Source organism: Pongo pygmaeus, chromosome 9 (genome assembly GCF_028885625.2).
Source record: "Pongo pygmaeus isolate AG05252 chromosome 9, NHGRI_mPonPyg2-v2.0_pri, whole genome shotgun sequence".
Lineage (NCBI taxonomy): Eukaryota > Metazoa > Chordata > Mammalia > Primates > Hominidae > Pongo > Pongo pygmaeus.
Genome location: NC_072382.2, coordinates 62,797,456 through 62,824,986, shown reverse-complemented (window position 1 = coordinate 62,824,986; position 27,531 = coordinate 62,797,456). Strand labels below are relative to the sequence as shown.

At 45.9% G+C, this 27,531-nt stretch overlaps 1 protein-coding gene across 12 annotated transcripts in view; it reads left to right on the top strand.

Moving 5' to 3' along the window:
* The window catches only part of BMAL1 (basic helix-loop-helix ARNT like 1), a 109,350-nt gene that overhangs the window by 45,582 nt on the left and 36,237 nt on the right, over window positions 1–27,531 (top strand). Inside the window, exons 3-4 of one of the 12 annotated variants that reach the window (XM_054437402.2) lie at window positions 2,701–2,755; window positions 26,227–26,352. The exons of 8 other annotated variants lie outside the window; for them this stretch is intronic. The gene's annotated coding sequence lies outside the window, so the exon portion shown is untranslated. Of the gene's footprint in view, window positions 1–2,700; window positions 2,756–19,868; window positions 19,889–26,226; window positions 26,353–27,531 lie in introns of those variants that run through there. 3 more of the 12 variants (XM_063671144.1, XM_054437403.2, XM_054437404.2) reach the window with 3 other exon arrangements.

The following is a 27,531-nucleotide window of genomic DNA, read 5'->3' as shown; positions in this document are numbered from 1 at the left end:
AACCTCCGCCTCTCGGGTTCGAGCAATTCTCGTGCCTCAGCCTCCCGAGTAGCTGGGATTACAGTCGTGCGCTACCACTCCTGGCTAATTTTTGTATTTTCAGTAGAGATGGGGTATCACCATATTGGCCAGGCTGGTCTCGAACTCCTGACCTCAAGTGATCCACCCGCCTTGGCCTCCCAAAGTGCTGGGATTATAGGCATGAGCCACTGCACCTGGCCAATTTATTTATTTTTAATTAACACATAATAATTGTACATATTTATGGGGTACATAGTGATGTTTCAATACATATAATCTATAGTAACCAGATCAGGGTAATTAACATATCTGTCATTTCAAACACTGCAATTCTTGACAGCTCTTACTGTATGTCCTGGAAGCCACCACTGCTCCTTATTATTATTAGTTTGTTTCTTTATCAACCAAACAGACCAGACCACTGCTCTCTACCCTCGTTCAAACCTCCACTGTCTTTCAGCAGGTCTCTGTCAGTTTTCTACATAGGCAAAGAGATCTTTTAAAAAGCAAATATGTGTCATTTGCCTGCTCTAAACTCTCCAGTGGCTTTCTGGCATCTTTGGAATGGAATCTAAACAACTCGCCTTGGCCTGCCAGCCCCTCCTGCTCATCTTCTCTGGTCTCATCACTTGGCACTCTCTGCTCACTCCATTTCAGCTGCTGCATCTTTCTTACTGTTCCCCTTGTTGCCTCATGGGCTTTGCACTTGCTGTCCTCAGCCTGGGCTGCTCTTCCCCAGACACCGCCTGTCTCACCTTTACTCCATGCTGGCCTCTATTCAAGTGTTCTCCCACCTGTCTGAAAAAGCACCATTCTGCCCCCTCTCCCCGCTGCTTCAACCATTCTGTCCTACCTTGCTTTGGTTTCCCTCATTAGCACTCATCACTCCCTGACTTTATATGATATGTTTGTTTGTCTTCTTATTTACTCTTTGTCTTACCCCACAAGAATATAAATCCATGAAGATGGGACCTGGTCTTATCTATTGCATTCAGCACTCTAGGGCCTAAAACAGAGCCTGGCACACAGTAGGTGATCCTGAAACACGAGGTGGGTGGATGGACAAATGACTGAGTTAATGCATGCCTGCATGCAAGCAAAGACTTTGGAGTTTATTTCATAGGCAGTGCAAATCTAGTAGACATCTTTCAGGAGGTGAGTGACGTGGTCAGCACTTTTATTTTAGAAAGCCAGCTGGTGGCAGTGTGGGGGCTGGACTGTAGGAGGGAGGCAGCAGAATTACTTTAGCGGCTGTTAAAATTGTCCAGGAAATTGATGCTGAGTGTTGTGCTAGAGCTGTGGGGATGGAGAAGAGGGGACAGATGACAGGACCTGAAGATCTTTGAGTGTCTTTGATTTCTATTGGTATAACTTGGTATAGTGATTCCTTTATAAGAAAAGCAGGAGGGGACGAGCTGGTCCAGGGAGAGACTGTTGACACTCTGTGGTGTTTTTCTCACCAAGCAAACCTAAGCCCTGGGATGCATGTTCTCTGTAGTGGCATTGGCTCTCTGGGGAGTGACTCTGCTGCTCTGCAGCCTCCCCTGTTCCATTTTTTAATAAGAGAATAGTCAAGATGGTGGTGTCAGTGAGTGGGAGTCTTCTTCCTGCAGATGGATCCATTGATCTTTGCATACTCTAAGCCACACTAAGTCATTGGTTCTTTTCTCGCAGTGGGTACATTTCACCATATTTGATTCTGATCTGACAAATGCTGCTTTTTTTCTTTTCTTTCTTTCTTTTTTTTTTTTTTGTTTAAAGAATACCGAGACTGTGCTCAAGTTCCAGGTGGGGTTTACAGATAACTGGGGTTCCAGCATCTCCCTTCTTACAAACACGAACAGGAGCCTTTGCCGTCCTTGGGTCTCAGGGAGGCAGACCGGCAGCAGGCACACATTCCTGGCCCAGGCGTAGCCATGCTGTCTGCTGCTGCCTTTTGAGACCTTTTGTGTGTGTGTGTGGGCTTGAATGATTCCTTCTTTCAAAAATTCAACCCTCTCCAAGTTTTGATGAAAAGCTTTTCATCTCTGAGTAAGCACATTATTTCCCATCTTGATGAGGTGTTTCCCCTCTGTGTCCCTGAGAGTATGTCATCCCAGCCTTTTAAATTTTATTGTATTTTTTTATTTTTTATTTTTTCATACTAGTCAAGTGCAATAGGGAGAAGCGGGGAAAGAGTAGAACAAGGGGCCGGGCACGGTGGCTCACGTCTATAATCCCAGCACTATAGGAAGCCAAGGTGGGTGGATCATGAGGTCAGGAGATTGATACCATCCTGGCCAACGTGGTGAAACCCTGTGTCTACTAAAAATACAAAAATTAGCTGGGCGTGGTGGCACACGCGTGTAGTCCCAGCTACTCGGGATTCTGAGGCAGGGCAATTGTTTGAACCCGGGAGGCAGAGGTTGCAGTCGAGCCGAGATCATGCCACCGCACTCCAGCCTGGCAACAGAGCAAGACTCTGTCTAAAAAAAAAAAAAAAGAGTAGAACAAGGAGTTTGATCTGCTACAGACTGAACTATCAATGGAGATAACTCACTACCTTCGGACCAGCCTCATCCCAGTCTTTTAAGCCTGGTCCAGAATTCCTAATCCTGCTTGTCAAGCCCTTCAAAGTGAAATGCTGTACCATCTGTATAGCTGGATGCTCACCTCTCACCTCTCCTCTCCCTTCCAAAGGTTCCGATGTCATAGGAATCTACGCTAGAGGGCTTCCTGTGTGCCGGGCACTGTGGTAAGCACTTCACATGCATTCTTTCTAATCCTTACCACTTTGGGGATGTAAGGATTATAATCTTCTTTCAAAGATGAGGAAGCTGAAGCTTGCCACTGCTTAGTAGTTAAGAGTATGGGCTTACAGCCAAACAGACCCTGGATTGATTCTCAACTAGCTGGGGACCTTGAGCATGCTACTTAATTTTTTTAACCTTTTTCCACATTTAGAAGATAAAGATAATATATAGAGAAATAATATAGAAGATTATATAGGTATTTTATATATATATATATATATCTTCTATATTATGAAGATAATTCAGAGTTATGATAAAAATTAAATGAAATGACCAGACATAGTGGCTCACTGTTGTTTTGTTTTGTTTTTTTGAGACAGACTCTTGCTCTGTCGCCCAGGCTGGAGTGCAGTGGTGCCATCTTGGCTCACTGCAAGCTCCGCTTCCCGGGTTCACGCCAGTCTCCTGCCTCAGCCTTCCGAGTAGCTGGGACTACAGGCGCCTGCCACCACGCCCGGCTAATTTTGTTGTATTTTTAGTAGAGACGGGGTTTCACCGTTAGCCAGGATGGTCTCGATCTCCTGACCTCGTGATCCACCTGCCTCGGCCTCCCAAAGTGCTGGGATTACAGGTGCGAGCCACTGCGCCCAGCCCATAGGGGTTCACTCTTGTAATCCCAGCACTTTGAAAGGCTGAGGTGGGAGGTCACTTGAGGCCAGGAATTCAAGGCCAGCCTGGGCAACATAGCAAGACCCCTTCTCTTTTATGAAAAAAAAAATTAAGAAAAGTAAAAATTAAATGAAATAACATGTAATTTCCTAAGTACATTAAGTATGTGCCTACTATGTGCCAGACATTGTGCTGTCAGCAAATAATAGCTCATCGCAGCTGCTGTTATCATCATCATCTTCATCATCATCATCATCATCCCAAAGCCACAGATTGAGTCTGTATGTGAGGCCCTGCCTGGCTCCAAAGATTGTGTTTTTTTCTCCTGTGGCTCCCAAGTTCACCTGTCCCAAACTTTCTAGCCCCTAAGTTTGCTTCCTTGCACTTTTCTGGTTGTGCCATTTGTCCCTGTCTGGGCAGTGGGCTCAAGCTAAGGCACAGCAGTTTTCCAGTCCCTTTGAGCTACTGACCTCTTTTCTGTCATTGACTGAACAGTTTCTGGTGGCTGGATCGTCTGTGTAAGAGCTTGGACAATTTTTTCTGATTGTTACTATCATCGTGTTTACTGTGAAAGGGCTTCCTGTGTAGTTGTTTGTGTTAGCAGCATTGTCTAAATGAAACAAGAGTGGCAACAGAAAGGGTTGGTGGGCAGTCCTAGTCTTTTGGGGTCACAGATCATTTTGTGAGTCTGAAGAAATTTATAGACCCTCTCAAAAAAATAAATGCACAAGGCAAATACAAGCCCAGCATTTTTCATGAGACATTTTCCCTGAAGTCTACCCAGGGATCCCAGTTAACAGTTTCTGATCTGGAAGGCTATGTGCTCTTTTGTCACTGTGCTGCTCCTCATTCACAGCCATGAAGGGTGTAATGTTTCTGCAGGATGTTTGTATTTAAGGGTTGTTGGGCAATTTGGCAACACTATACCTGTTTCATTGATACTATGTGCTATTTGCATTTATTTCCCGTATTTGAGATATGTATTCACACATGAGAACTGGCCTGGCCATTTTGATGAGATGTACCTGCTGATTTGCACATAAACTCAAGCCATGGCCTGCATCTAGAGGATAGACTGGAGAGGCTTTTTTTGGCCCAAAACATCAGACTAGTAGGAATTTTATTATGAGTTATAGACTAAAAAGGGGGATAAACTTAGCTTCAGCAGGGTTTAATATTCTCAATTCAGGGAGGTGTAAATCTCTACTTTTCATTTTAAACATTTTTGAAATTTCAGTCTTTAAAAAAATGCTTTTTTTTTTCCTTCCAAGTTTTAAGGTATGGGTTTGGGAGAAGGCGGATTCCAAACACTTTAACTCTTCGACCTCAGTCTTGCTTATGAGCCTCTCTTTGGAACATTTCCAGTGAACCGTGGAGCAAGCCTGCCACATCCAGCAGCTGTAGGCATGATGATCACTGGTGCCGATGGCCCCTCCACTCCCTGCCTGGCTTTTGAGGCCCCACAGAAAGAAAGGAACAGAATCCTTTCATAAAGAAGGCCCCAGAATCCTTTCTCCTGCTGTAGCTATGCTGCCAGTGTCCTCTGTAGATGGAAATGGAACTTGGATTTTGGGTGCCAGAACTGAATTCATCACAGATAAGATTAGTTGATATAAAGCTGTTTCTGATGAGCAGTTTTTCCTCCAGAGTTTTTCATTTTTGCTTTTTCTAAATTATACAAAATAATAGACACTAATTACAAAGGGAGGATCATAATGCTCCATACCTGGTTTTGAATTCCACTTCTATCACTTATTAGATGCAGCCCTGGGCAAAACACACGCCCTCTCTGAGCCTTGATTTTTCTCATTGAATGGGAGATCTAATTATTTTACCTCATAATATTGCTGTAGGGATTGAAGGAGATTGGTATAAATAATGGTTTTCTGAGAGTCTGGTGTGTATTTGTTTTTTTTCAGTGAATATGAATTGAGTACCTACTAAGAGCCAGTCACTGTTCTGGTTGATAGGGAACCTGTCAAGAGCAAGATTAGAGAGGGTCTCCGCTCTCATGATGCTCACATTCTAATCAGAGGAGGCACAAGAACACAAGATCACTTCAGTTATTAAGAAATTAGAACCCGGGGTAGCATGAGAGTCACAGGAAGGACCCCTTTACATCGGATGGCCAGCAGAACCCTCCCTGAAGAGCTCAATGCTTTGTGACCCCCCAGGTCCCAAGTTTTCCAGGGCTCCTACTTTTAAAAACACTGCCCCTCCAGGTATATGGGTCTCAATTTTGAGTTCGGAAAATCTGACCGCATATTAGTTCTCTTGTTCATTAATGGGCTTCCCATTTAGAGAGTGAGTTCCTGGGGCAGGAGCCATGTCACAGGACCTTTTGAAGGTCTCAGGGCCAATATGGACGACACTTCTCTTGAACACTCACCCAGTTGGGCTGACATGAAAACCTCATGGTGGGAGGTGGGGGGTGATTAGTTTCCAGCCAGAGCCATTTTGCTCCATTGCTGCTTTGAACATTCTGGTTTCTAAGGAGCTGGAAGTAGTTTCTCTCAGTGAGAATGTGGCACACTGTCATCTCCTGATTCTCTGCATGCAGTTCTTCAATGGCTTGTTGAGGCTGCGTGGAAACCCAGAGGCCGGGACAGTTCCAACTCACACACTGGCATTTGAACTGCAGAGCAGTAAGCCCTACACCTGACATAACTGCGTTGCCTTCTTGGGGTACGGTACAGATTTTTACATGACCATTTCAGCCTGCTGGGCTGGGCAACGGTGATCCAAACTGATGAGTCAGGAAGCCACTGAACAGAAAGGCAGGCTGCATCTGACTCACCTGTCATGTCGATAGTTGACCTACTTTTGTTTGACCTTGATTTGCTCAGTGCAATTAAAGATGCTGTTGCGAGTGCACTTCTGCTACCTGATTTAAGTAAAGTCTAACATGTGACAGCTCAGGGTCTTAAATGCACACATGACTTAGGCAGACGGACAGATGGGTGAGTGGTTAGCCTTTCACTTACCTCTGAATTGTAATTCTATCACAAGGAAAGGGCTTAATTTCAGGAACACTGAGTAATTATTTGAGACTAGATACAATGCCAAAGCAGCAGGCCTCGATTCCTTGCTACAGGGCAGCTTAATCAGGAAATGGCCTAGATGGCCGCCTTTCAAGTAGGTCCTTGCAGTAGCTTGGCAACAGGCACAGGGTCATAATTGGAAGAATTTGGCTGTGAGTGTCTGTGGGTGTTTACAGTGCACTATAGGGCAGGGCTTCTCTTATTTATAGAATATTTTGAGCAACAAGCAGCAGAAGGCTGAAAAGCCACTAAAATCTCGATTTATTTTTAACAAATTCCATTTTTCTCCTCATCCCAGAAGGAGAACTGAGTTATTAAAAAACAGTTAAAAAATACATCATTGCAGAGCATGCCATATCTAATTATGGGGTTGCCAGCATCGGCCTGCAGCCACATTTCAAGGGCTTCGTAAATCAACCATCCATTCAATCTGTGAACTTATATGACTCCTGTTCTCCATTTAGATGTAGAGCAAAATTATTGGCAAGTGGGTGCTGATCAGAAAAAGTTCTTCCCTGTCTAAATTAGGAGATGGGAGGGATAAATATAGAATAGTATACTTATGTTCTCAAAAGGAGATAAAATCATTCTTCATTGTCCATTATACTTAGCTGCACAAACATCCATCCCATTGCACTAAATAGCCACTTTAGAGTTTTCACACATTGCAATGGCAGTTCTGTGCCACTCAAAGGCGCAGTATTGTGATATCTCGCTGAGCTTAACCCTGAGTGATTATTGCTCACATAGTCATGAAGAGACATAAACCCAGTGCTTTTTCGCCTGTGTTGTCATTGTGTACTAGAGCTACAAGATGGGCCTTCAGAGCGACACTAGTTTTAAGTATATCTCATTGTAGGTGGGGAAGCAAAGGCCTAGGCAATGGAGTGACTTGCCTAGGGTCCCATTAAGAGTCATGGCAGAAGTGGGCTGGGGCAGCAGTCTCTGTGCTTCTCTTGACAGTGCCCTGCTGTGCTCACTGGAGCTACTGTATTAAACAGATACCCTTCGGGGGTTTGCAGTCTTAGAAGACACAGGCACGAAGATGGCCAAACAATCACCCCATGCATAAGCAGACCAAGATATGTGTGTATAACAGATTCGTTGAGTAGTAGAAAAAATGAGAGTGGGGAATTTTGGAATCTATTTGGATAGCAAAGCAAAGGTAACATCAGTTGCTCTCTGACCCACTTGGGAAAAGCTTAGACATGCTATAAAGTTTTCTGATGGAAAAAGGTGCAGTACATTTGCCATGTGTTAGTGGGAAGGTAAGTATGATGCAGTGGTGGGTGGTAGGAGGCAGTGAAGATAAGTATTGCAACTTTGGAGGAGCCCTGGGAATGGATTGTTGAGGTGATTTCATAGGAATACCAAAGGGAGCATAGGACCAGGGCACAGGCCAGAGACAGGCAATCCCGAGTTCCCTGGAGTGCCCTGCCCTTTTCTGGGAAAGCAAGTGGGTGGCATGAGTGCTATGTTCCCAATGCTCTGGCCCCACCCCTGGTAGAAGAATCATAACTGATCATGGTGGGTTTTTTCTGACCCTCTGTATCTTTGAGTAGCATTCTGGTAGCCAATATCAGTGGACTGGTTCCAGCCTGTGTGGTGAACCTCTATCTCTTTCTTACCCCGGGCTGCATGTCAGGCACAGTGCCTGAGCTGGAGTGGGCTTTGGGGAGTTACTTCTCTTTCTGAGGCTGGAAGGGGCAGAGGGATGTAGGGAAACCTTTGCTAGGGAGGGCAAACTGTGAAAGCCTCTGGAGAAGTCAGCTGTTGGGTTACCAAAGGCCAGGGGTTTTAGAGGATGCGAGGAGGCCAGGCGGGGTTGGTCTGGGCCTAAACTAAGTCTGTAGTGGCCAGCATGGAGAGGAACAAGCGAGGGGGAGTGATTACGAATGAGGAAGACGTACTAGGATTTGGCTACAGACAGACAACCAACCAAAGAGTAAAAGATAGTGACATGCTGGGATGTGAACCACCTACTACAGAGAAGGTCAGAGGTGGGGAGGGAGGAATCGGGGCTGTGGGCAGATCCATCAGCTGGGATCCAAAGCTGAAGCCCTTGGGTTATTGAATCAATTCTTTCTGAGAAGAGATGGTTGATCTTCCTGCCCAGGGAGTTCCTAGCCAGACTGGACAGTGGTTCTCAAACATGGTGCCAGGTGTTGTCAGATAGCAAACAATTAATGTGTACACAGAATGTCCCCAAGGTCACCTACACATATTTGGTTTTCCTAATCTTTGATACCTACAGCCACTTACCTGCTTTCGAGTTCTCAGAGTTGAGAACATATAAATTTGTAGTAACAAGTGCACAAGAAATACTTGGAAAATGGCTGATGAGCTTTAGTTTGGAAATTTCATTTTTTTCTTGGATCTGGATTATAATTTCAGTACAAGCTAGCAATTTTTCTTGTTGGTAAAGTAGTTTCTAGTTTTAAAATTATTTCTATAGTTAATAAAGGTAACACCGTTTCATGATGGAGGCTGCCCCAGCTCTGAACCAATTTTCAAAAGGCAGATTCTCCTCTTTCTCTCTCTTACTTCTTGCTCTTGGACATTTCACTGTGTTCTAGCAACTTCTCCTGTGTGTGACTCGGCCAGGAGACTGACTTAAGTAAGATCCAGGTCAAGGGGTTGTGTGGGTGGGTGGGTCGGTGGTGAGGAGGTGCTGAAGAACACTAAAACCTTTGCCTGAGAGGAGGCTGGGAAGTAGCCTGTGAACTGGAATGACCCCAGGCTTCCTGTCACGGTCACAGCCCATGGAGTTGGCAGACTTGATCACTCTATATTGTGTGCCCCCAGATAATGGCATTAGTCATCGATACTGTCTTTTTTTTTTTCTTTGAGAGAGAGAGTCTCAGTCTGCCATCCAGGCTGGAGTGCAGTGGCGTGATCTCAGCTCATTGCAACCTCTGCCTGCTGGGTTCAAGTGATTCTCCTGCCTCAGTCTCCCAAGTAGCTGGGATTACAGGTACATGCCACCACACCCAGCTAATTTTTGGATTTTTAGTAGAGACGGGGTTTTGCCGTGTTGGCCAGGCTGGTCTCGAACTCCTGACCTCGGGTGATCTGCTTGCCTCGGCCTCCCAAAATGCTGGGATTACAGGCATGAGCCACTGCGCCCAGCCAATACTGTCTTTAAATTGTCCAAAGTAAGAAAATGTTGATAGCTTGTTGTCATAGCCCTGTCATTTTACACATTCCCTGAATTACTGTCTGGCACCAGCAGCTGTTCCAGAAACACTTTTTGGTTCTTTGAGCCATTACTGGTCATTCCTGTCACCACTGCCACCACCAGATGTGGTTCTGAGAGCATTAAGTAAAAGTTTTGAAGGTTGTGTATGTTAAGACTGGTGCAAAGTCCATCCTCCTTCCTTCAGGCTGATCAGCCACACCCTAGCTATCAGCAATTATTTACTCATTTTCAAAGTGACAGAATGGTCCAGTGGGCAGGGGTATAAGGGGTCACTTCCTCTAGCCACCCACCAGTGCAGGAGGATCCCATCTGCACAGTGGCTGCCCATGACAGGCAGTCCCCTAGCCCCACTTGGACATCTCCGCACCAGGCATCCTGCTCCCGCTTTATGGACATCTTTGGCTCTTAAAAATCCTCCTTTATTCTGACCCCAGATCTGCCTTTTGGCAGTGTTTCCTTGGTGACCTAGTTCTGCTTTTTGTAGCAACACAGAACAAAGGTCGGTAGGCATGGCACAATTCCAGCTTAGAAGTTTGAAGGTAGTGCTCATGGACCCACATCCTTTCCCTCTCCACCCACTCTATCTCCCTCCACAAGGTTTATGTTCTCTAGTGCCTTCAGTCATTCTTTCTATGGCATGGCAGTCAGTATTAATCCCAGTAAAGGTAACATGTATCCAGAGAGTGCTTGCCGTGGGCCAGGCACTGTTCTAAGCTCCATACGTGATTTGTCTTATTTATGACTCAAAATCACCATATGAGGTGAGCCCTGTCATCATCCTCATTTTACCAATGAGGCAACTAAGGAACAAGGGCTCACATCTTGTCCTGAGCCATGCAGTCAAGCAGCAGAGCAGAGATTTGGGGCTAGGCAGTGTGACTCCAGAGCCCGTGCTCTTAGTTGTCGTGCAAGACTATCTTACAGCCTTTCCTGCAAGTGCTAAAAATAAACCCATGGCGCACTAGACTTGGGGTGGCCCTGCTTTAACTTATTTTGCAAGAAATCATTAGACAGGAGCCTTAGTTGAACCATTTTTTATGAAACCTTCAGAGTTTGTTTTGACAGAACAGACTGCAGGGCAGAGGCATCTGCACTGTCCCCAACAAATGGGTTCTTCCTGTAGCTCTGCCAGGCCCCACAGGGTTCATGAAATGGTAGCTTTAGATCAAGATGACAAATACAGGGCTCTTGATGTTTTTTTTTTTTTTTCCTGAACATGGTGCCTGAGCAATAGGTTTCTTGTTTAAAGTGCTTAGTCATGGTTTTACGGCCAGAAAGTAGAAGGAGAGAGGTACCTAAGAATTGTAAAACTGGGTCATCTCTTCAAGTGCCTAATCCAATGTTCAGTCTCAGAGAACAACTCCAGCAGTTACGGGGGTGGAAGGATGTGATGACCACCTACCCTCCAAAACTGGGATGTAGGTGCCAAATACACATTCTCCTGAAATGATCCCTGGTGCCTCTAGCCAGGCGTTTCCAGGAGTCTAGAGAAAGATGGCCCATGACTTCATCCAGAGTCTTTGCTTCCTGTGCTCTGGGATGCCTGGGCTTTTCTGGCCACAGCCATACACTGACAGGGCCAGAAGGGCTGAGATGCTGGGATTGAACCATCTTTCACTTTGTGAGTTGCTTTCCAGATAGCACGCATTCCGGTCACTATTTTCCAGAGATTTAAGCAGCAAAGTGAGGGACCCTCGGGCATCGACTCAGAGACCTGGAGGGGAGCAGCTTGAAGCAATGTAAAAAGCACTGGATAAAATCTGGTTCTACCAAAAATAGGGCTATGAGAGTTACCTCACCTCCCTGAAAGGTAATATCTTTATCTGAAAAATGGGGATGATAATACTACTAACCCGGAAGATTGACAGGAGGATTAGATGAGATTCTGCATGGACATAACAGTCCTTGGCATGGTATCTAGCAGTGAAGAAACATAAATATGAGAATAATAACTTCCTTCTTCCTCTGCTGTCTATTCCTTCTGTTATTCTAGTCCTGTCTGCTGTTGGGTTTTGTCTGTTGTTTTGGGTAAATAGCTAACCTCTCTGCCTCTTTTTGTCTGTAGAAATGCTACTGGTTCTGAATGGGTACTTCGCGCCCTCTATAGGACATCGTGGGAATGTGTGTGGGTGATCTGGATGTCACAGTGACCCAGACAAGGCTTTTACTGGGGGAAGAGGGGAAGGCAGGGGTGCTAGATATAATGCTTGGGGAACAAAAGATTGCCCAACATCTGCATAGCTGCCTAATGCTCAGTGCATTCTTGTAGGCAAAACCCTGCTTAAAATTATCTGGGCCTGGAATCTGACTCCAATTAACACACGAACACAATAATTTTTGCATGTTTTTAATATATACTGAATTTTCTGCGAACACAGCTACCAAGTATATAAGATTTACCTATTTGTTATGAATAGGTGCAAGCATTTCATATGTCTTTCATGATGTTTTCTGGTGTAGCGGTGCCCCAATACTTACATATTGATTTACATGTTGTCTTATTTTTAACTATATTTCCTTTCTTCTTTGTATTACAGTTAGGGCATTATATTGATTATTTTTGGAATTATAAGTGTTGTAAGGTTATATTATTTACAGATTTCAAGAGAGCTAAAGACATATTTAAAATATTTTTATTGCATTTTTGACAATATGAAAGAGCAAGAGAGAGAGTGTGTGCGTGCATGCACATGCTTACAAATTAGCTAGAAAAATCCTAAGACAGACTTTAAATGAAAAGAAATCGTTTCATATCTCTTAGAAATGTCCTTTTACATAAGGATATGTAGTAGAAGTCCAAATTTTTAACTGCATTCATTGTCAGAGAAATGAGGTGTTTTGATGTTTCCCCTGTCCGTTTTAGAAAATATATAATCCTAAAATAGCCTGAAACAGTTTCCATTGTCATATTTTTTCATTTTTGCAATCTCTATTTTTTTTCACTCCTCCCACCTGTGCATATATATATTTAAAAACGTCCCCATATAGACTTTTAAAGAAAGAAAAGCCAGCCAGGCTTCCCACTCTTTACTAAGTTTGTTTTGATTGTTTTGTGGCCTCTGCCTGCACCTCGGCCTGAGTCAGACTGACTCTGGGAGCTGTGGGCAGGTCCAAGGGAAAGTCAAGGAGGTAATGAGGCTTCTCATGGGGGCAACTTGTAGGCCAAGTTGGGTGGGTGAAGTCAGTCTACCAGGAGCTTCCTGCCTCGAGCCTGGGCCTCTACCTGTCCTGAAACCTGAGGGCTCTCCAGTTGGACCACGAGGGTCTGACATCCAGGAGGATCCCCAGGAGAGAGCAACCATCACTAGGGAACATGCTGCCCAGCACTGACTGTACTGAGCAGCAATGTTGTGTGCCTGTTGGGTTGATGCCATGGATAGCCAGGTGTTCAGAACTGAACACGACACCTAAAAGGCAAACACGAACTGTGAATGTGCCAGTGTCAGATGCTGCCTTGGTGGTCATGTGTGGGCTGGCAGTAAGCTTTTGGTCCCTTAACACTCGCTGTGTTGGAAATTTCCCAAGGCTTTCATCTAGGGTAGCTGGTGTGTGATTTCCCTGTCCTTTGTTATTCCTATCTGGAAACTAGTTGAAGTCTTTTCTATAATGTTGATATAGTTACAGAAAATCTGAATACTTACTACTAAGTTTTATAGTTCTGCTTAGTTCAAAGTAACACAACCTCATACAAGAAAGTTTGAAACAGGTAGAGAAATTGAAAGATGAAAATCACTACCCATTATCTCAGCCCACAAAGACAGCTACTATCAGCATTTTGGTTTATTTCCTTTCAGTCCTTTCTGTGTTTATGAAATTTTATTATATAAATAATTCATGTCCAATATAGAAAAAGATGGAAAATTGAGAAATTATAATGTTAAAACAAAAATAACCCATCTCACCAGTTGGAGATGTCTTAATATTCTGGTGAATTTTTTTCTTGTCTTTTTTCTATAGACACATAAGAAGATTGGGAAATATTGTGTATATACGTTTGTATCCTTTTTCACCAATGTATATCAATGTATATCAGTTCACTAATGAATACTAATTAAATGAAAATTTATTAAATGTATATCTATTTATATCTATTGATATATTAACAGATACCAGTGCATATCTATTAAAAGAGTACTATGTAAGAGATGATATTCTTAAACATAAAATTTAATTTAGACATGAAATTACTTTGTCAAAAGATATATCAGTTTATATTCAGATATACAGTGTACTGACCTGCCCATTTACCACATCTTCACTAATACTGGTATTATCTTTAAATAGAATCTTTGCTAATATTAGCAGTGAAAGTGGCATATTATCTATTAAATTTTGACTGTTATGAGATTGAGCATGTTTTTGTATACTTACTGGTCTTTGTGTTTCATCTTTTGGGGTTTCCTATTCATATTCTCTGCTTAGTTTTCCACTGAGGTATTTGCCTTTTTATTGATTTATAGGAGATTTTGTTTTGTTTTAACTCAGAAAAGGTAGTATTGCTTCAGTTGTCACAGAGCTTTGGAGTCAGACAGAGCTGGGTTTGAACCCTAGCTTTCCTACTTGTGAGCTGAGGGATTTCAGGCAATTTATCTGACCCCTCTCGGAATTAATTAGTTCTTCTTTGAGAACTAAACGAAACAACACTGACTAGCATGAAAAAAAGCCTGGTGTGTGGTTTCTGCCACTAGTTTTTGTGTTGTTATTTTTGTTGTGATTCCTGCACTGAGTATTTTCTCAGAAAAATGACCTTGAGCTGTACGACTCATGCCTATTCAGACCCACAGACACATGATACTCACTATATCCAAAGCTCAGAAAAATGAAACTGAAATCACTGAAGTTTGTGGGTTTTTTTTAAAATTCTTCTTGCCAGAAGGAGACAAATGAAGGAAAAAAAACAAGCCGATTTCATTTTCATTAAGAGGAACTTATAGAGTTATTTCTGGGGTCAGGCAGGATACATTCAGACCAACATTTTAGATCTAGGGCTGGGAAGATCCCGAGACTCGTTATAGATTACATCATCTTCCTCCAAGTGCGCTTGCCAGGCAAATGGACAAGTGCATTTTAGAAAGGCTTTCAGTTGTTCACGTTTAAACAGAAAGGATCACCTGGCTAACTTTTAGTTAACCCATTGAACAGATGTGCCATTCCCCCAGCCCACTGGTTATTCACGTCCTTGTTACTGGTTTTTGACATCCTTGCACGGTAGGTGGGAGGAGGGATGGGTATGAGCCTGCCCTGCTCTCTTTCTCCTACTTGGGACAGAGCTGTTGCTTTTATTTGCTGAGTCACTGAAGCAACAGAGCATGTGCAGAGTCCCAGCCCGGAGGTGGGCATATCTGGGTTCCAGTCCCTACTCTAGCCCTTCTCAGCCGTGTGATCTTGGACAAGTTGCCTTACCTCTCTGAGCCTCAGTGTCATCTTCTATGTGATGTCGATGCCTCCCCCAAAAGGTCGTTATGAGGACCGAAGGAGACATGTCAGGGCAGGAACCATCCTAGGCACGTGTTTGATGCTCAGTAAATGGGACCTGGTCAGTGTTCAGGGTGGTGGGGGTGGCAGGTGACTGCTCTGTTTCACCTCCACTCACAGCAGCAGGGCCTGTGGTGTCACCTAGACATCTCATAGGCATCCCACACTGAACATGTCCCAAACCAGCAGCTCCTCCCTGGATGGGTGGATGGTGTACAGGGACCTCTTCCTCCAGCTGTCACACGGGGCATGTACCTGGCAAGTGGCTTTGCAGTCCTAGTTACCCCCTTGGCTGGGGGCCTTTGTGCAGTTCGTGGACTGGGAGTCACCCCCATGTCTAGACCGTCAGGAAACCCATTGGCTGTTCCTTTAGAGCACACCAAGAATCAACTTCTCAGAACATAGCAAGAGTTGACTTTTTGTCACCCCGCCATGGCCACTCAGACTGACTCCTCTTACACCTCACATCCCATTGATCAGCACAGCCCCTGGAAATATGTCTAGAATCCAGCTGCTTCTCATCAGCCCCACGCCTAATACCGAGGGCTGAGTCACAGCATCTCTTCCCCGGACTGTTGTAGCTGTCTCCTAACTCAGCTTCCTGCCCTGCTTTTACACACACACACACACACACACACACACACACAGTATCTTCTCACCACTGCAGCCAGACTTAAAACCTAAGAGGGATCATGTCACTCCCCATTTTACTCAGAGTCAAGGCCAAGATCCTTACTGGGGTCTGCAGGCCCCCACACCTGGCCCTCTGACTGCACCCCTACCTTCCTTAGCTGTCTCCTCTCCCTAGCACGCCCCAGGTTGCTGGTCCCCTAGCACTGGGCAGCTCCTTGCAGCTCTGTTCACCAGCCGTCTTCTGCCTGGAACACATCTGTCACCTCTCACCTCCTCCTGTCCAGCCTCCTTGGGGCCTTTCTAACTGCCTCCCTCCTGTGGTCTGCCTCCTCCCCATCTCTGACTTTCCTCCCGAGCACTTACTGCCATCCAGCACCCGACATAACTGACTTGTTTCGTTTGCTTGCCTTCCTCACCAGGAGGTGTACCAGATAAGGACAAGGATTTTTGTATCCCTACCCCCATCCGCAGCACTGCCATGGAGAACAGTGCCTGGCACTTGGATGCCCTCAGTAAATATTTGTTGAGAGATTAATGAGTGATCGTGGGCCAGCACACCAACAGTGTCTTCGTTATTACAAAATTGTCCCGAATTGAAATTTGGCTACTACAAGCAGTTTGTGGTGGAAATTTACTCAAATTACCAGTTCTTTCACTGAAGAAATTACCTGGCATATGTGGGTTCTCAATAAACTGTGTTGGATTGCCTCAAGGCTTTGGGGCAGTGGTAGCCGTCTGAGGCCTCCTTGCCAGTCAGCCAAACCCTGTGCTGGGTGGGACATAAGAGATGCCCCCAGCATCCTTAGCTGATGCTACTATGTCACCCCAGAATCCCTGGGGCAGCCCACCCCTCAGCAGCAGCTGTCACCCTGCTGGGTTCCGCTTTTCCTCCTGTGGGCTTCGTCTCCCTAAGGAAATCATTGTCCTTGCTTTCTACATCTTATCTCCCTGAGCAACTCCAAAATTCTGTTATTCATATCCCACTGACCTTTCTCATTGTCCTAGTCCAAGCTTCTCACAGGAGGAGTTGTCTCTCTGTTTTATATTAAAACAAAGCGGTTGGACTCTTAAAACTCTATTCACTTTTCAGATTCTTTTGAGTCCTCAATGCTTCCTGCTATAAAATGCTGCCCTCTGGAATGCCTTCCAGACCCACCCCCAGGATGCCTGTAGCCTTCCCTGCAGCCACTCTCCTCGACTCCCTCCTCGTTCCCAGGGGTCACTGTCCTGGATCTCTCCAGCTTTAAGTTCCTTCATGTCCTCTTGCCACCCCTGCTCTCACCATCTCTGAGTTCCTGCATCCCCAAGATTTCAGCCTGAGTTTGCATCTCCTGACATCACTTTTCCCAGCCTTCTCCCTTTTCAATGAGCACGAGGCCATCCACTTCCATGGCCATAGTGGACGCCACTGAGCATGCTAGGTGTTTTCTTATATTCAACTCATTTGGTCTGCACAACAACCCAGTGCGGGGAATCCACCCCCTTTTACAGATGAGGCATCTCTATCTCCTGGAGGTCACCTAACTTGCCTAGGACATGCAGCTAGTAAGTGGCAGGGCTGGGATTGGAACCCGAGAGGCCGCGCCCTGACCACCATTCTGCGCTGCCTCTCCTCAGGCACCCAGAATCCCCCCACTCGATTGTCAAAACCCACCTTGTCCACCCTCAGCCTCTTCTTCTGCTGCCACTTGCTTCCTCTTCTGCCAGGAAGGTCTCACACCTGGCCGGCCTGCTCTGGAGACATGCCCACTACCTGGCCTTGCCAGGAGGCTCAGATGCCCTGCAGGCTTCCTGCCCCACGGATCCCTTCCTGCCTGTCTTGGGGTCCCACCACCCCGCTTTGTAGTTGGCCTTGCTCTTTACTATGGTGAAAGGTGCAGGCCATTCCATCCAAGGTCCTATAATATTCCTTCTCTCTGCTGTTGAATGTTCTTCCCATTCCCCCCACATTCTCAAAGAAGGCATGTGGCTTTCTTCTCTGTATCTTGGCCCGCCCTGAGTCCAGCCCCTGCTGCCTGGCCCAGCCTGTCTTGTTGGCATCCCCTAAGCCCTAGCCAGAAACACAAGCACCTTTCAGGTGCTCCATCCTAACTCCACCCTCCCTCACACTGGCTTCTCTCCCTTTGCCACCACATAACAGCAGTGCATTCTTTTGTTTCCTTTAGAACAAGATGCAGATGTTTTCCAGAATTTTCTTCAACTTCAGGCAGTAAGTTTTTTGGTGAAAGGAGTGTTACTCCCTGAGTCTGTAGAACCAGGCTCTCTCCTCTTATTCTGTAGCAATTAAAGACAAAGACAGGCAAGAAAACAATGAAAAGAAACAGGAGCCAGGCTGATGCGCCTTCATTTAGCTGGTCCTTGAGCATGACTCATTGATCCTTCTTGCTTTCATCAGGGATTGCACCCTGTGCCCTCTTTGAATGCAGGGACGTGTCGAGGCCAAGGGTCAGGAAGAGAGCTTTGGCCTCGCCAGCCTGGTCCCCAGAGTGGAAGTGGCAGGGCAGGAGCAGGGCAGACAGAGCACATATCGCCCCCAGCCTTGCCCCCAGATGTTGAGTGCTGGGTGCCGGGATGCAGAGGGGAACAAGGCCTGGACCCTGCCTGGGGAGAGGCAGCACCTGGGAGCTCTTTGTGGCTTGAGATCCCATGTTATCCTCCAGGTAAAGCAGAGAATCTCTGGGGTCTAGGCTGGGGGAAAACTCTTGCAAAAAATTCCTGGTTCTGGAACAGAATGCATGGGGTCTGCGTGAGGGGCAGAGGACAGTGCCAGGCCAGTGAGCACGCACTGGGCAAAGGAAGTGGCCAGAGACCATTCATAAGAAAAAGTGGGACATGAACCTCAGAGCCTGGGCTGCTTTCAGAGGAGCCAAGAGGCTGGGAAATAAGCATCTTCTGGTGAGGAAATCAGCAGGGGGAGGGGAGGATCACACAGGAGGGGACTCTTAATCCTGAATGGCCTTGCAGAGCATGGTTCCCCTAGTGTGCCCTATGGAACCCTTGGCTGTTAGATGTGAGGTGATAAATGGTGTGTGGATGCATACACTTAGGACTCAGACTCCGATGCCCTTAGACTTTCACCCTCCACAGGGCCATGTTTAAAGGTCCAAGAAGCCCTGCAGAAGAAAAACCTAACTATTGAACCAGCATTCCCTATATGTATTTGGCCCCTGATTTTTTCCCCCAGATAACATTATTACAATCCTATGGGATTAGTGTTCCATGGCAGAACTTTGGGAAGTACTTTCTGAAGAATTTGTAAATCCCTGCACCCTCTGGACTGTGCCCATTTCTTAGTTTGCATGGAGGCTGTGCTGTACAGTGGAAGGAGTATGGGCTTTAGATGGGACTGGCCTGTGTTTAAATCTGCCTTCCCATTATACAAAATCTCTGATCTCGATCAAGTTACTTACCCTCTCAAACTTAGTTTCCTTATCTGTAAGACGGGATGAAACATTAGCTAGTTGTCTTATGAGGCTGTTGTGATGGTTAATGGGAAGATAATAATGACACTTACAGAGGGCTTGTTATGCTCCAGACACCATTCTGAGCACTTTATATATCTCACTTACTCTTCACCACAACTGTGAGGCAGGTAATGTTATCCTTATCCTACAGGTCAGGTCAGGAGACCAATGACACACATACAGGCTAAATGTTGTGCTCAACATCACACAGCTGGTAAATGTGGGACCTAAGATTGAACACTAGGCACTCATACATGATGGGGTCAGGATTTGAAACTTGACCGTCATCTCCCATCAGACAGCATGCTCTGAATCACTATGTTCTAAAGGGTCTAGAGCAGTAAAAGCACTAAGTGGTATCAGTTCCCTTTTCAGATGGTTCGTGGATATGTTAAGGGGATTCATGGTTCCTGGGACTCCAAGTCATTCTGCAGTCATTATAATCAACCCTGTTGAAAGAGTAATCTCCTCGATCTGCTTGCCCACCCAGATACTCCCACTGTGACCATTTCGTTTGCTCTGCTTCCTCATCCTGGGCCACTTCAATTTGGGCGGCTGCTCAGCAGTTAGGTGGAGTCGGGCCACTTTCCACAGCCATGTCATTTGTGGCCTGTGCCTCCACATCCAGGACCAAGAGTCCCCCTAGGATGCCCAGTGAGTTGGTAGCTTATTCTCCTTCTACACCTCAGTGATGGACTTGGCAAAGGGTTAAGAAGACATCCCTTTTATCATTCAGCAAACTGAGTGCCTTTACTGAGCTAGGTGCATGCCCTGGGGGAACTAGCCCTGTTTGGTGACTTAGTTAGACCTCTGAATCCCTCTACCAACCCTCAGTAGCTGCCTGGGAGACTGGGATTCTGTGGACTCTCTTCTATCAATGACATTGGGGGTCTTTTCCACAAAGACCAGCCTTGTTTTGATTGACAAAGTGCCTCAGATTTACAAATCTTACCCCTTGCGGGATCCTCTCAACTGATCAAGCCCCATAGCTCCAAATGCCATCTCCTTGATTGATGTTTAATTTGGGGATCCACAAGCATCTAGAGCTACCTGTTGAATTTGGGTACCCAAGGGCCACAAATGGGCCCCCCTCACACCCCGACCCCTGACAACCAGCACCTTTGAGACTGAAGTACCACTGCATATACTGCTGTCCTCTGCTAAGGGCATTCTCCCTACCAGCCAGGCCACCCGGCAAACCCCTGCAACACCTCATAAGACCTCTTCGCTGGTCTCATCTCCTTTTATTAACACCTCCTCAGCACCCCTCCACACACACCCAAGCCCACAAGCAAATCATTTTTTCGTCTGTTCTGTTCTTGTACCTTACCTGTGCCCCACCACTACAAAAAAAGCACACCTTCCTCAAGACACTTGACTGCCACCTGCTGGAGAGTTGTCATCATGGCTCAACAAATATCTGCCACTTCTAAACCCCCAGGCACTTCTGGAGTAGGGCAGTGCATTGCTTATACAGCTGTAAACATGGCCTGCCTGTTGAATTGGTCATGCTGTCATGTACTTATTAAAACACTTGTCTCTCTAGCTGGACTGAGGACATCTTGAACATAAGGACTGCTGATTTCTGTCTTCATCCGGATTGTGGCTTCTGCTAGGGGCTAGAGAAATGCTTATTGAATGATCCTTGTGCAAACACCTGTTACCTTAGGTTCAGGGCATCTGCTGTCATTCAGTGAAGGTTTTCTAAATCTATCTGTTGCAAAGCAAGGCTCCCCACAGGGTGTCAGAGTAACCATAGAGGTCGGACAGGACTTGCAGTGGGCACAGGGCCCCATCAGCCTCTCACCTCTGCTCAGAGGCACCACCCTCTGAACAGATCAGAGCATAAACAGGTCAGAGCAATTCAGCATTCATTCCCTCTACAGACATCAGGGCAGGCACCATGTAGTGGAGAGTGGGGCCAGGGGCCATCTGCCATGGCTGTTTGGGCTGGGGAAGGAGAGCAGTACTTCTGGAGCATGTGCTGTGCTCAGGGCCAGCTCCCTGTAGGTAGGTTGTGGGAATGCAGAGGTGGCAACTCAAGCACCCCTGCTGAGGATTCAGAGTTTTGTGGAGAAGTAGATCAGTAAGCACATGGATACCAGATAGGGTCGTCAAGGATGTTGATTCACTATTGTCCCTATTTTCCTAAGCTCGCCACATCGTGGAAGGCTGCTACCCAAGTGACATTCTGGGGCTTCACCAAGTGTTTTAACAGAGCTCCACCCAGCTGTCACACTAGGGGTAACACTGTGGGCCAAAAGGAGAGGCAGGCCTTCCCTGGGGTCCCATTTTAAAAAGAGGGAAGTCCTCTGTTCTTTTACAACACTTGTTTTCCCCAAGCCATTCAGCATAGTATTACTTAGGTCCCATAGAGAGAACCTTCCAACAGATAGCTCTCCTTGCTCAGGCCTGTCCTGATGAACTCCCTGATATACTTCCAGATGTTAAAAGAGTGAGAGCTGAGCATTTCCCTCTCTGCCTTGGCTGCCAGGAAGCTCAGAGGTAACTTGTTTGCTCAGTTCCTGTAGCTTTCCTGACCCAGGATTTCTTTGTCTTATAAATTCTCCTTGTTCCTTTTCCAGGAATGCTTGCTTTTTATGTTTTGTTTGTTTGTGTTGCTTTTGTCTCTGTATTATACTTTGGGGGGTGGTTTTTGGAGGCAGGATTGGCAGCAGCATGGTAGTTAGAAGCACCAGCAGTAAAGCTGGACACACCTGGGTTTCATCCCCACTTGCTAGCTGTGTCATTTTAAGTAAGATAAGTTGCCTCTTCAGTTCTTGGTTCCTCGCCTTGAAAATTGGGATAATGATCATAATGAATGGATAGGTTATTGTGAAGATTAAACTTGTTTATTGTAAATGCATTGTTTCCTGTTTCTGCTCTTGGATCAGGCTTGATCTGTGGCTGCAGAATCCTAGTCTTAATTTCCTTCTTCCTGCCTGTGTCTGTCAGCATATGATGAGTTGTACAATAGTAGTGACTAGGGGACCAACCATCCCAGTTTGTCTGGGACAGAGGGGTTTCCTGGGATGCAGGACTTTCAGTGCTGAATGGGAAGGTCCCAGGTAAATGGATGAGTTGGTCACCCTGGTAATAAACAACCTCAACATCTCAGTGGCTTACCGTAGTAAAGGTTTATTTCTTCGTTGTGCTACTGTCCATCCAGGGCCTTGGCTGAAGGAGGAGCCTCTATCCAGGAAATTGACGGTCATGGGCACAGACAGAGGAACACATGTTAAAGGTCCTTTAGAAAGTTATGGCTATCACTTCTGCTCTCATTCACTGGTTGGGGTCAGTCACATGGCCAGGCCTGCCACCAGGCTGTGCAGAACCTTCCCACTGGGTGGGGCAGCTCAGCCTGGAACACTGATCCACTCTGCCAGGCTCACCTTTCTCTTCTTTTGCATTTTAGGGTGCTGGAGCAGGGACCAGGGAAAGGAGAGAGTCACTTGGTCTCGATTGGGGGTCTTGGATGTGATCATCTTCCTGTAGATGGTCGGTATGGGTTTCTTAAGGGGCAGTGTTCAGCTTCACCCTGCTCTGCTCAGAGGAGCAGCTGTGTCTCCTTTGGACGCCTTCTAGTGGTTGATGCCCTCACCTTCCTCAGCTGCCAAGGCCTCTCTCGACAGGGCAGGTTGGGCTGTGACTTCTCTTCCACCCTCCTTGCTCCTTCTTGTGGAGCCCCTGAGATCCTTTCCCCATGCTCCTGGGTGGAATGGAGGGTGCCCTCACTTTCTTCCAAGGCATCTTGCGCAAGTCCCTCCATGCCCTGCTTTCTCTGGCAGTCCAGCATGCCTCCATCTCACCTTTGGGACTCTCTAGCTTGGAAGTGGGCACTGACTCCAGGACCACAGGCCAGGCTCTCCCCAAAGCATCCTCACCACACACCATGTGGATGGCCAGGTCAGGGCGGCCCTCAGAGCCCACCCTCGGCAAGGGTACCCTCTCAAAGGCACTTCTGTTGGCTCAAATCCCTTTTGGAAGTAGCCCAGAAATAGGCTTTCTTTTTTCTTATCTTTTGTTGTTTTATTTATTGTTCTTGCATCTAAGAACACCTTCTTGGGCAGAAAACAGCTTTCCAGAAATAATGTTAATTAAATGTCACAACTAGTTTAGCTTCCTTACCGTGTCTAAGCATATAAGAGAGGCTTTTGAGGCTGGGTGTGGCGGCTCATGCCCATAATCCCAACACTTTGGGAGGCCGAGATGGAGGGAGGCCGAGATGGAGGGATTGCTTGAGCCCAGGAGTCTGGGCAGCATAGTGAGACCTTGTCTCTTCTAAAAATAAAAAATTAGCTGCATATGGTGGCACATGCCTGTAGTCCCAGCTACTTGGGAGGCTGAGGTGGGAAGATCACTTGAGGCCAGGAGTTCTAGGTTGCAGTGAGCTATGATCACACCACTGCACCCTAGCCTGGGCAACAGGGTGAGACCCTGTCTCAAAAAAAATAAGGCTTTTTGATTTTTGTTTTGCAGAAGTACCAAAATCTATATTAGCATTTATTATTATTATTTCTATAAAGTAAATTTGAGTTTTGGGAAAATTTAAATGAGAAATTTCATATGGAGTTTAGTACTTGAAATTTGGATACTTCATCTAAATTTCAGGAAAGTCAGGGCTGGGCATGGTGGCTCACGCCTGTAATCTCAGCACTTTCAGAGGCTGAGATGGGCGGATTGCTTGAGCCCAGGACTTTGAGACCAGCCTGGGCAACATTGCAAAGCCTCCTCTCTACAAAAAATATAAAAACTAGCCGGACATGGTAGTGGTGCACACCTGTAGTCCCAGCTATATGACAAACTGAGGCAGGAGGATAGTTTGAGCCCAGGAGATGGAGATTGCAGTGAGCCGAGATCATGCCATTGCACTCCAGCCTGGGCGACAGAGCAAGACTGTCTCAAAAAATAGTTAAATAAGTAAGTAAATTTCAGGGAACGAGAAAGGACATGAAGTTGTTCATTTATTTAGCATTTGTTGAGTACCACCTGGAGTGAGGCATGAGATCAGGCACAGGAGACGCCTATAAATAAGGCCCTACCTGCCTGAAGCTTATGGGAGGTGGAGGAGACACGCCTACAAGCAGAGAATGGCCACAGGGCGTGAAGCAGCCTGGGCAGGAGCTGCTGCAGGAGAGCCAGGGAGAGAGGATACAGCTCTGAAGGCTTCTCCAGGAGGTGTGCCCACGGGCACAGGAAGGGAAAGCAGGAGTTTATCAGGTGACTGGGTGGTTGAAAGGAGCCACACCTGCAAGAAACGTGGGCCCAGCAGAGGCAGGGTGGTTCTGGGAACTCTTGTCTTTTAGTCTGTTGGGGGGCTTTGGGCAGCAGATGGGAGGGTTGGGCTGAAGACTAAGCAATGTTTCCTGCTGGGGGGGTTTGAACTTTGTTTGGAAGTCTTAGGGGGAACAGTGAAGCTATTGCAGTGGTCTGAGCAAGGGGGTGTCCCGCCTCTGACCACAGTGGGGAGGGGGTGGGGCTGGAGAGGACAACAGACTGAACAGAGGCAGTGACAAGGAGCTGGAGGGAAATGGCTGGGTCCATCCCTTAGAGGGCTGTGTGGGGGCTGTGGGGTGTGGGAGGGAGAGAGGAAGGAAGCCCAGGGTAGGTTCTGGGTTGCTAATTTGGGGGCTGGGAGGATAGCGTGTGACCTAAACAGAGAATCAGATTTAGATGGAATTACGTATATTAAGCCTGGGGATTTCATATCCATTTGCTGCTGCTTTACCAGTTGAGGCTCAAGAATGAGAAGCACAGAATTTCTGGTCACATTATTTGCATGTGCCCAGACTGGGGTTAACAGAATCCGACAGTGAGGGTTCTTGAATCAGACTGCAATGGGGAATGAATGCCTTGGGAAACTGGAAACAGTTGTATTCGCAGATATTCATTTGGAGATCTCTCTAACGATCGAGGCAAAGATACCCCAAAGACTGCAAGAATTAGCCAGTGGAATTTGAAGTACCAAAATTTTTGCTTCAGAAAGGTCAGGAAAGCCCCATTTAAAATCTAAATTTTGCCATCTCAAGGCAGTGCAGGGATGGTTTAGGAGGATGTGGGGTGACCCTTTTCTTCCTTTCAGAGCCAGTTTCTGCCAGACACAGGAATCCTCCACATGAGTCATAGGGTGGAGAGGAGACCCCTCAGTCCTTTCAGTAAGGTGGGAGGGCAGCACTGCCAGGTGGCTACCATGAACCCTGTTTCAGAATTTCTTTCTTAACTTCGTGCGTGCCCAGATGCACTTGAGATTCACTGATGTTTTCTTTAGGCCGAGGAGCTTGCTTCAGCAGTTAGTTTCAGGTGTGGGCTCTGCTGGCATTATGCTTCGGCTTAATGTTTTCTGAGGACTGGTTTTCTGTTGTTTCCCATTGTTCTTGTTGTCTGGCTTCAGGCCACTACCTTCAACCTAGCAAGAGCTGAGTGGTGTCTTCAGCAGTGAGGTAGCTTCTGAAGGCCACCACTCTCTTGCTGCATGACTTTGGCTAGTTTCTCCACCTCTCTGTCCCTCAGTCTCTTCTGTAAAACAGAGAACACAGGAGTGTCTCCCTCGTAGAGTTACTTTCAGGTTTCAACGAGTTAATCTACATGAAACAATAAGGATAGAGCCTGACACAAAATCACACTCAACAAGTTTTCACAATTATGATTACTTGACCCAGTAGGAGAAATAAAAAACACAACTAACTTCCTTCTAAGGACATGCCCAAGAATCCAGTTTTAGTAACTTTGAAGGCATTGTTTTTCACCGAAAATATCTCCTGCCAGATTTTTTCATGTGTTTGCAGCTTAGCTTTAACAAGGACCTGAAGGACAGCCAGGCAGCAAGGGGTAGTGAGTGCCGGTAGAGTGTGACGAGCTCGCCCAGCCTTCCTCCCTGTAATTAGGACTCATGAACCATCTCCACCATCTCCCTTAGCTAATAAGAGATTTTTACATTTACTTACCTCAAAGTGACCTGTCCGGGTTTTCTTTTCTTGTGGCCCCCACTGTAGGTTTTTGGAAGAAGCTGACCGCCTGAAAAGAAATTATAAAACATGAAAATCGCTTTGAGGTGACCAAGTCCAGAGGCCCCTAACTCCTCCCAAGCTGGATCTGGGGTATAAGAACTGTAACTTCAGGTAACAAAGTAGTATCCCCTCCCTGCCCCCTGTGAACTCATCATTATTGGTAGCTTGCATGGCAGTTCTTCCTTTAGGAAGTGTAGTTTCTTCCAGGAACTCTGAAACGGGATATTCCACCTCATGCGGTTGTTTGGCTGGTCAAAAAAGGGAGTGGGGGATTCTGGAGGTACTTCATGTCTGCTGCGTGGCCCAAGGGGGCCAGGGATCCATAAATCACCAAGACCCTGAGGGCAGGGCTCTGTACTCATTCCTAGCCCTGCTTCTGTAAATGTTAATGACAAAATAACAACAATGTCACCTACCCAACAGGGTCTTTAATATGATTAAATAATCATGAGATACGTCTTGAAGGATAAATCAGAGAGAATAGCTAGGAAATTTCTGAAAATAAAGAGCGGTAAGAGAGTATTTGTTCTGCTAGCTATTAAAATGTATTCTAGAGCACAGTCATAAAAACAGTATGGTACTGTGATGGAAATAACTAGATCAGAGGAACAGAGTAGAGAGTCCAGAAATAGGTGATAAATCAATAAAGGTGTATTTCAAGTTAGTGGCAATGGGATGCATGAGCTAGCAAATGGTGTTAGAAAAAATCTCCTATCCCTTAGAGGGAAATAAGAAATTCCTAAGCTTAGGTAGTATATCAAAATAATTTCCAAATAGCATTAAATTAAAAAAATCATTAAAATCTTAGAAAAAAGAATATTTATATTATTTTGGGTAAGAAAAGGCTTTTAAAACATGTCACTTTTGGTGCCACATACAAATATCGTAAACAAAGTTAAAAAGCAAAAGAGTGGAAAAAGTGTTTACAACATCAATGATGAACAAATAATTAATATTCTTAGTATACAAATTTATTCTTTCAATATTTATTGAGCACTTAGTATGTACTAGAAAGTATTCTGGGCACTGAGGACACAAGCAGTAAATAATGTCCCTGCTCTCCTGGTACTTAGACCCTGATGGACAGGACAGCCAGTGACTATGGTAGATTATTGTAGGTCACATTTTGATAAGGGCTAAGGACAAAACATTAAGTAGGTGGCTGGGCTAGGGAGGCTTGGCAGGGTTTGCATTATGTGGATATTCAAGGGGGCTTCACTGATGGAATGACAGGTGAAGAAAGAGGGAAAGTCATTGAATGTCAAGCTGATAGCACATTTGCTGTTTTTT